Raw genomic sequence first — 9,150 nt, forward strand, 5'->3', positions numbered from 1 at the left:
ATTCCAGTATGATCGAGAACCTCAGATGATTAGCCGTGCTGTGACAGAGCATTTGGACCATTTTCACAAGAGGATAGGATGCAGCCATTGACAAGGGTGATGCCTCCAGACGATTAGCCATGCAGTGATAGCGCATCGAACCATTTTCCAGAGAGGATTAAAAGTAGCCATTGACAACGGTGATGTCCTTACATAAAGCCAGCCATGGAAAGGAGTAAGATTGATTGGATGAAGACAGCAGGAAAGCAGAGGTTCAGAGGAACGAATGCATCTCTATGCGCTTATCTGAAATTCTCACCAATGATTTACATAAGTATTTCTATCCTTATTTTATTATATATTTTCGGAAACTCCATAACAATTTTATATCCGCCTGACTGAGATCTACAAGGTGACCATAGCTTGCTTCATACCAACAATCTCCGTGGGATCGACCCTTACTCACGTAAGGTTTATTACTTGGACGACCCAGTGCACTTGCTGGTTAGTTGTATCGAAGTTGTGAATGAAAAACGATTTATTAAGACGTGCGTACAGAGTTTCTGGCGCCGTTGCCTGAGATCACAATTTCGTGCACCAAGTTTTTGGCGCCGTTACCGGGGATTGTTCGAGTTTGGACAACTGACGGTTCATCTTGTTGCTCAGATTAGGTAATTTTATTTTTTTTTATTTTCAAAAATTTTTCAAAAACCTTTCAAAAATTTCTCATCTGTTTTCGAAAAAATAAAATAAATGTTTTCAAAAATATATTTTTCTTCAGAATTTTTAAGAATGAATTCTAGAGTTTCACGAAGCATGTTGAAGCCTGGCTGGCTGTAAAGCCATGTCTAATTCTTTTGGATAGGGGCTTCCAAAGGGTATGTCAGCTGTGGCATGTCTGAGTTACATACTAAAGCTTGGCTGGCTATTAAGCCATGCCTAACCCTCAGATTGGAGCTTTAGAATAAGAGTGCAAGATTCCTGGAATTCATATTAAAAATTTTGGAATCCTTATTTTTCTTTTTCAAATTAATTTTTGAAAAATACCAAAAAAATTAGAAAATCATAAAAAAATCAAAAATATTTCATGTTTCTTGTTTGAGTCTTGAGTCAAGTTGAAAGTTTGGTGTCAATTGCATATTCATCTTGCATTTTTCGAAAAATTCATGCATTCATAGTGTTCTTCATGATCTTCAAGTTGTTCTTGGTAAGTCTTCTTGTTCGATCTTGATGTTTTCATGTTTGTGTCTTTTCTTGTTTTTCATATGCATTCTTGCATTCATAGTGTCTGAACATGAAAGATTTCTAAGTTTGGTGTCTTGCATGTTTTCTTTGCATTAAAAATTTTTCAAAAATATGTTCTTGATGTTCATCTTGACATTCAAAGTGTTCTTGGTGTTCATCTTGACATTCATAGTGTTCTTGCATTCATCACATATTTTGATCCAAAATTCTCATGCATTGCATCATTTTCATATTTTTCTCTCTCATCATAAGAAATTCAAAAAAAAAATATATATCTTCCCCTTTTTCTCTCATAAATTTCGAAAATTTGGATTGACTTTTTCAAAAATTTTTAAAATCTAGTTGTTTTTATGAGTCAAATCAAATTTTCAAATTTTATCTTTTTCAAAATCTTTTTCAAAAATTATATCTTTTTCACTTTTCTTATTTATTTTTGAAAATTTTTAAAATATTTTTCAAAAATCTTTTTTTATCTTTATCTCCTAATTTTCGAAAATAACATCATCAATTAATGTTTTGATTCAAAAATTTCAAGTTTGTTACTTGCTTGTTAAGAAAGATTCAAACTTTGAGTTCTAGAATCATATCTTGTGATTTCTTGTGAATCAAGTCATTAATTGTGATTTTAAAAATCAAATCTTTTTCAAAACTAATTTCAATCATATCTTTTCAAAAATATCTTTTTATCTTATCTTTTTCAAAATTTGATTTTAAAATATCCTTTCTAACTTCTTATCTTTTTATCTTTTCAAAATTGATTTTCAAATTTGTTTCAACTAACTAACTAACTTTTTGTTTATTTCTTATCTTTTTCAAAACTACCTAACTAACATTCTCTCTCTAATTTTCGAAAATATCTCCCTCTTTTTCAAAATTTCTTTTTAATTAACTAATTATTTTAATTTTTGATTCTAATTTTCGAAAATTACTAACCTTTTTCAAAAATCATTTTCGAAAATCACTAACTTTTTTTCAAAAATTATTTTCGAAAATTCTCTCTCTCTCTCATCTCCTTCTATTTTATTTATTCATCCACTAACATCTCTCCCTCACTCTCCAAAAATCCGAACCCTCTCTCTCTGAGTTCAGATTTTCTCTTCTTCTTTTCTTCTACTCACATAAGGGAACCTCTATACTGTGGTAAAGAGGACCCCTATTATTATTATTTTTCTGTCCCTCTTTTTCATATGAGCAGGAGCAAGGACAAGAACATTCTTGTTGAAGCAGATCCAGAACCTGAAAGGACTCTGAAGAGGAAACTAAGAGAAGCTAAATTACAACTATCCAGCAAGCACCTTTCAGAAATTTTCGAACAAGAAGAGGAGATGGCAGCCGAAAATAATAATAATGCAAGGAGGATGCTTGGTGACTTTACTGCACCTAATTCCAATTTACATGGAAGAAGCATCTCCATTCCTGCCATTGGAGCAAACAATTTTGAGTTTAAACCTTAATTAGTTTCTCTGATGCAGCAGAACTGCAAGTTTCATGGACTTCCATCTGAAGATCCTTTTCAGTTCTTAACTGAATTCTTGCAGATATGTGATACTGTTAAGACTAATGGAGTAGATCCTGAAGTCTACAGGCTCATGCTTTTCCCTTTTGCTGTAAGAGACAGAGCTAGAGTATGGTTGGACTTTCAACCTAAGGATAGCCTGAACTCTTGGGATAAGCTGGTCAAGGCTTTCTTAGCTAAGTTCTTTCCTCCTCAAAAGCTGAGTAAGCTTAGAGTGGATGTTCAGACCTTCAGACAGAAAGAAGGTGAATCCCTCTATGAAGCTTGGGAGAGATACAAAGGACTGACCAAAAAGTGTCCTTCTGACATGCTTTCAGAATGGACCATCCTGGATATATTCTATGATGGTCTGTCTGAATTGGCTAAAATGTCATTGGATACTTCTGCAGGTGGATCCATTCACCTAAAGAAAACGCCTGCAGAAGCTCAAGAACTCATTAACATGGTTGCTAATAACCAATTCATGTACACTTCTGTAAGGAATCCTGTGAATAATGGGACGCCTATGAAGAAGGGAGTTCTTGAAATTGATACTCTGAATGCCATACTAGCTCAGAATAAAATATTGACTCAGCAAGTCAATATGATTTCTCAGAGTCTGAATGGAATGCAAGCTGCATCCAACAGTACTCAAGAGGCATCTTCTGAAGAAGAAGCTTATGATCCTGAAAACCCTGCAATAGCAGAGGTGAATTACATGGGTGAACCTTATGGAAACACCTATAACCCCTCATGGAGAAATCACCCAAATCTCTCATGGAAGGATCAACAAAAGCCTCAACAAGGCTTGAATAATGGTGGAAGAAATAGGTTTAACAATAGTAAACCTTTTTCATCATCCACTCAGCAACAGACAGAGAACTCTGAACAAAATACCTCTAATTTAGCAAACTTAGTCTCTGATCTATCTAAGACCACTGTAAGTTTCATGAATGAAACAAGGTCCTCCATTAGAAATTTGGAGGCACAAGTGGGCCAGCTGAGTAAAAGGATCACTGAAATCCCTCCTAGTACTCTCCCAAGCAATACAGAAAAAAATCCAAAAGGAGAGTGCAAGGCCATTGACATAGTCAACACAGCCAAACCTGGAGAGGAAGAGGAGGACATAAATCCCAGTGAGGAAGACCTCCTGGGACGTCCAGTGATCAATAAGGAGTTTCCCTTTGAGGAACCAAAGGAATCTGAGGCTCATTTAGAGACCATAGAGATTTCATTAGACCTTCTTATGTCATTCATGAGCTCGGATGAGTATTCCTCTTCTGAAGAGAATGAGGATTACTGAAGAGCAAGTTACCAAGTACCTTGGTGCAATCATGAAGCTGAATGCCAAATTATTTGGTATTGAGACTTGGGAAGATGAACCTCCCTTGTTCACTAATGAACTGAGTGATCTGGATCAACTGACATTGCCTCAGAAGAAACAGGATCCTGGAAAGTTCTTAATACCTTGTACCATAGGCACCATGACCTTTGAGAAGGCTCTATGTGACCTTGGGTCAGGGATAAACCTCATGCCCCTCTCTGTAATAGAGAAACTGGGAATCTATGGGGTGCAAGCTGCTAAAATCTCTTTAGAGATGGCAGATAATTCAAGAAAACAGGCTTATGGACAAGTAGAGGACGTGTTAGTAAAGGTTGAAGGCCTTTACATCCCTGTTGATTTCATAATCCTTGATACTGGGAAGGATGAGGATGAATCCATCATCCTTGGAAGACCTTTCCTAGCCACAGCAAGAGTTGTGATTGATGTTGACAGAGGTGAATTAGTCCTTCAATTGAATGAGGACTCCCTTGTGTTTACAACTCAAGGTTACCCTTCTGTAAACATGGAAAAGAGGCACAGTAAGCTTCTCTCAAAACAGAGTCAACCAGAGCCCCCACAGTCAAACTCTAAGTTTGGTGTTGAACTCCCATATCCAAACTCTAAGTTTGGTGTTGGGAAGTCTCAACAATGCTCTGAACATTTGTGAGGCTCCCTGAGAGCCCACTGTCAAGCTATTGACATTAAAGAAGCACTTGTTGGGAGGCAACCCAATTTTTATTTATCTAATTTTATTTTTCTTGTTATTTCATATTTTATTAGGTTCATGATCATGTGGAGTCACAAAATAAATATAAAAATTGAAAACGGAATCAAAAACAGTAAAAGAAAAATCACACCCTGGAGGAAGACCTTACTGGCGTTTAAACGCCAGTAAGAAGCATCTGGCTGGCGTTCAATGCCAGAACAGAGCATGGTTCTGGCGCTGAACGCCCAAAATGGGCAGCATCTGGGTGTTTGAACGCCAGAATTGCACCCTGGAGAAGAGCTGGCGCTGAACGCCCAGAACAAGCATGGTTCTAGCGTTCAACGCCAGAAATGGGCAACAAATGGGCGTTCAACGCCCAGAACAAGCACCAATTTGGCGCTGAACACCCAGAGTTGTGTGCAAGGTTGTAAATCCTTGAACACCTCAGGATCTGTGGACCCCACAGGATCACCTCAGGATCTGTGGACCCCACAGGATCCCTGCTTACCTCCACTCACTTCTTCTCGCCCCTCTTTTACACAATCCCATAAACACTCTTCCCCAAAACTCTTCACCAATCATCTCAATCTCTCTTCTCCATCACCACTTCACCACTCACATCCATCCACTCTTCCCCATAAACCTAACTCATAAACTCAACCTACCTTCAAAATTCAAAATCATTTTCCCACCCAAACCCACCCTATATGGCTGAAATTAACCCCCTTTCACCCATATTTTCTTCTTTTTCTTCATCTATTCTTTCTTCTCTTGCTCGAGGGCGAGCAATATTCTAAGTTTGGTGTGGTAAAAGCATAAGCTTTTTGTTTTTCCATTACCATTGATGGCATCCAAGACCGGAGAATCCTCTAGAAAAGGGAAAGGGAAGACAAAAGCTTCCACCTCCGAGTCATGGGAGATGGAAAGATTCAACTCCAAAGCTCATCAAGACCACTTCTATGATGTTGTGGTCAATAAGAAGGTGATCCCCGAGGTCCCTTTCAAGCTCAAGAAGAATGAGTATCCGGAGATCCGACATAAAATCCAAAGAAGTGGTTGGGATGTTCTAATAAACCCCATCCAACAAGTCGGCATCTTAATGGTTCAAGAGTTCTATGCCAATGTATGGATCACTAGGAACCATGATCAAAGTAAGAACCCAAACCCAAAGAATTATATTACAATGGTTCGGGGGAAATACTTAGATTTTAGTCCGGAGAATGTAAGATTGGCGTTTAACTTGCCTACAATGCAAGGAGATGCACGCCCCTACACTAGAAGGGTCAACTTTAATCAAAGGTTGGACCAAGTCCTCATGGACATATGTGTGGAAGGAACTCAATGGAAGATTGACTCCAAAGACAAGCCGGTTCAATTAAGAAGATTGGACCTCAAGCCTATGGCTAGAGGATGGTTGGAGTTCATCCAACGCTCCATCATCCCCACTAGCAACCGATCTGAAGTTACTGTGGATCGGGCCATCATGATCCATAGCATCATGATTGGAGAAGAAATAAAAGTTCATGAAGTCATCTCCCTTGAACTCTACAAAATAGCTGAAAAGCCCTCTCATGGGGCAAGGCTAGCTTTTCCTCATCTTATTTGCCATCTATGTTACTCAACTGGAGCTTTCATAGAAGGAGACATTCCCATTGAGGAAGAGAAGCCCATCACTAAGAAAAGGATGGAGCAAGCAAGAGAGCCCATTCATGGATCTCAAGAGATGCATGAAGCTCATCACCATGAGATCCCGGAGATGCCTCAAATGCATTTTCCTCCACAAAACTATTGGGAGCAAATCAACACCTCCCTAGGAGAATTAAGTTCCAACATGGGACAATTAAGGGTGGAACATCAAGAGCACTCCATCATCCTTCATGAAATAAGAGAAGATCAAAAAGCAATGAGGGAGGAGCAACAAAGACAAGGAAGAGACATAGAAGAGCTCAAGGACATCATTGGTTCCTCAAGAAGGAAACGCCACCATCACTAAGGTGGACTCATTCCTTATTCTTACATTCTCTGTTTTTCGTTTTCTCTATGTTAAGTGCTTATCCATGTTTGTGTCTTCATTACATGATCATTAGTAATTTGTAACTTTGTCTTAAAGTTATGAATGTCCTATGAATCCATCACCTCTCTTAAATGAAAACTGTTTTAATTCAAAAGAACAAGAAGTACATGAGTTCGAATTTATCCTTGAACTTAGTTTAATTATATTGATGTGGTGACAATGCTCCTTGTTTTCTGAATGAATGCTTGAACAGTGCATATGTCTTTTGAAGTTGTTGTTTAAGAATGTTAAATATGTTGGCTCTTGAAAGAATGATGATAAGGAGACATATTATTTGATAATCTGAAAAATCATAAAAATGATTCTTGAAGCAAGAAAAAGCAGCAAAGAACAAAGCTTGCAGAAAAAAATAGAAAAAAAATAGCGAAAAAATAGAAAAAAAAAGGAGAAAAAGCAAGCAGAAAAAGCCAAAAGCTCTTAAAACCAAGAGGCAAGAGCAAAAAGCCAATAACCCTTAAAACCAAAAGGCAAGGGTAAATAAAAAGGATCCCAAGGCTTTGAGCATCAGTGGATAGGAGGGCCTAAAGGAATAAAATGCTGGCCTAAGCGGCTAAACCAAGCTGTCCCTAACCATGTGCTTGTGGCGTGAAGGTGTCAAGTGAAAACTTGAGACTGAGCGGTTAAAGTCAAGGTCCCAAGCAAAAGAAGAGTGTGCTTAAGAACCCTGGACACCTCTAATTGGGGACTTTAGCAAAGCTGAGTCACAATCTGAAAAGGTTCACCCAATTATGTGTCTGTGACATTTATGTATCCGGTGGTAATACTGGAAAACAAAGTGCTTAGGGCCACGGCCAAGACTCATAAAATAGCTGTGTTCAAGAATCATCATACTGAACTAGGAGAATCAATAACACTATCTGAACTCTGAGTTCCTATAGATGCCAATCATTCTGAACTTCAATGGATAAAGTGAGATGCCAAAACTATTCAAGAGGCAAAAAGCTACAAGTCCCGCTCATTTAATTGGAGCTATGTTTCATTGATAGTTTGGAATTTATAGTATATTCTCTTCTTTTTATCCTATTTGATTTTTAGTTGCTTGGGGATAAGCAACAATTTAAGTTTGGTGTTGTGATGAGCGGATAATTTATACGCTTTTTGGCATTGTTTTTAGTATGTTTTTAGTAGAATCTAGTCACCTTTAGGGATGTTTTCATTAGTTTTTATGTTAAATTCACATTTTTGGACTTTACTATGAGTTTGTGTGTTTTTCTGTGATTTCAGGTATTTTCTGGCTGAAATTGAGGGACTTGAGCAAAAATCAGATTCAGAGGTAGAAGAAGGACTGCTGATGTTGTTGGATTCTGACCTCCCTGCACTCAAAGTGGATTTTCTGGAGCTACAGAACTCAAAATGGCGCGCTTCTAATTGAGTTGGAAATTAGACATCCAGGGCTTTCCAGCAATGTATAATATTCCATACTTTGGCCGCGTTTAGATGACATAAAAGGGTGTTGAACGCCAGTTCTACGCTACTGTCTGGAGTTAAACGCCAGAAACACGTCACAAACCAGAGTTGAATGCCAGAAATACGTTACAACCTGGCGTTCAACTCCAGAAAGAGCCTCTTCACGTGTAACATTCAAGCTCAGCCCAAGCACACACCAAGTGGGCCCCGGAAGTGGATTTATGCATCAATTACTTACTTCTATAAACCCTAGTAGCTAGTTTAGTATAAATAGGACTGTTTACTATTGTATTAGAGATCTTTGGACGCCTGGTTCTTAGATCATGGGGCTGGCCATTCGGCCATGCCTAGACCTTTCACTTATGTATTTTTAATGGTAGAGTTTCTACACTCCATAGATTAAGGTGTGGAGCTCTGCTGTTCCTCAAAGATTAATGCAAAGTACTACTATTTTTCTATTCAATTCAACTTATTCCGCTTCTAAGATATTCATTCGCACTTCAACCTGAATGTGATGAACGTGACAATCATCATCATTCCCTCACGAACGTGTGCCTGACAACCACTTCCGTTCTACCTTAGATTGAATGAGTATCTCTTGGATCTCTTAATCAGAATCTTCGTGGTATAAGCTAGATTGATGGCGGCATTCATGAGAGTCTGGAAAGTCTAAACCTTGTCTGTGGTATTCTGAGTAGGACTCTCGGATTGAATGACTGTGACGAATTTCAAACTCGCGAGTGCTGGGCGTAGTGACAGACGCAAAAGGAGGGTGAATCCTATTCCAGTATGATCGAGAACCTCAGATGATTAGCCGTGCTGTGATAGAGCATTTGGACCATTTTCACAAGAGGATAGGATGCAACCATTGACAAGGGTGATGCCTCCAGATGATTACCCATGCAGTGACAGCGCATCGG

The 9,150-nt window shown here is 38.4% G+C and overlaps 1 non-coding gene across 1 annotated transcript; it reads right to left on the bottom strand.

The window, feature by feature from the left end:
• Nucleotides 1–2,945: 2,945 nt before the first annotated feature.
• LOC112725974 (small nucleolar RNA R71) lies at nt 2,946–3,053 on the bottom strand. Its single transcript, XR_003165050.1, has one exon. It is a non-coding gene; the product is annotated as a small nucleolar RNA R71 (small nucleolar RNA).
• Nucleotides 3,054–9,150: the final 6,097 nt, after the last annotated feature.

The sequence above is a fragment of the Arachis hypogaea genome, chromosome 11, assembly GCF_003086295.3.
Source record: "Arachis hypogaea cultivar Tifrunner chromosome 11, arahy.Tifrunner.gnm2.J5K5, whole genome shotgun sequence".
In the NCBI taxonomy this organism is placed as follows: Eukaryota; Viridiplantae; Streptophyta; class Magnoliopsida; order Fabales; family Fabaceae; genus Arachis; species Arachis hypogaea.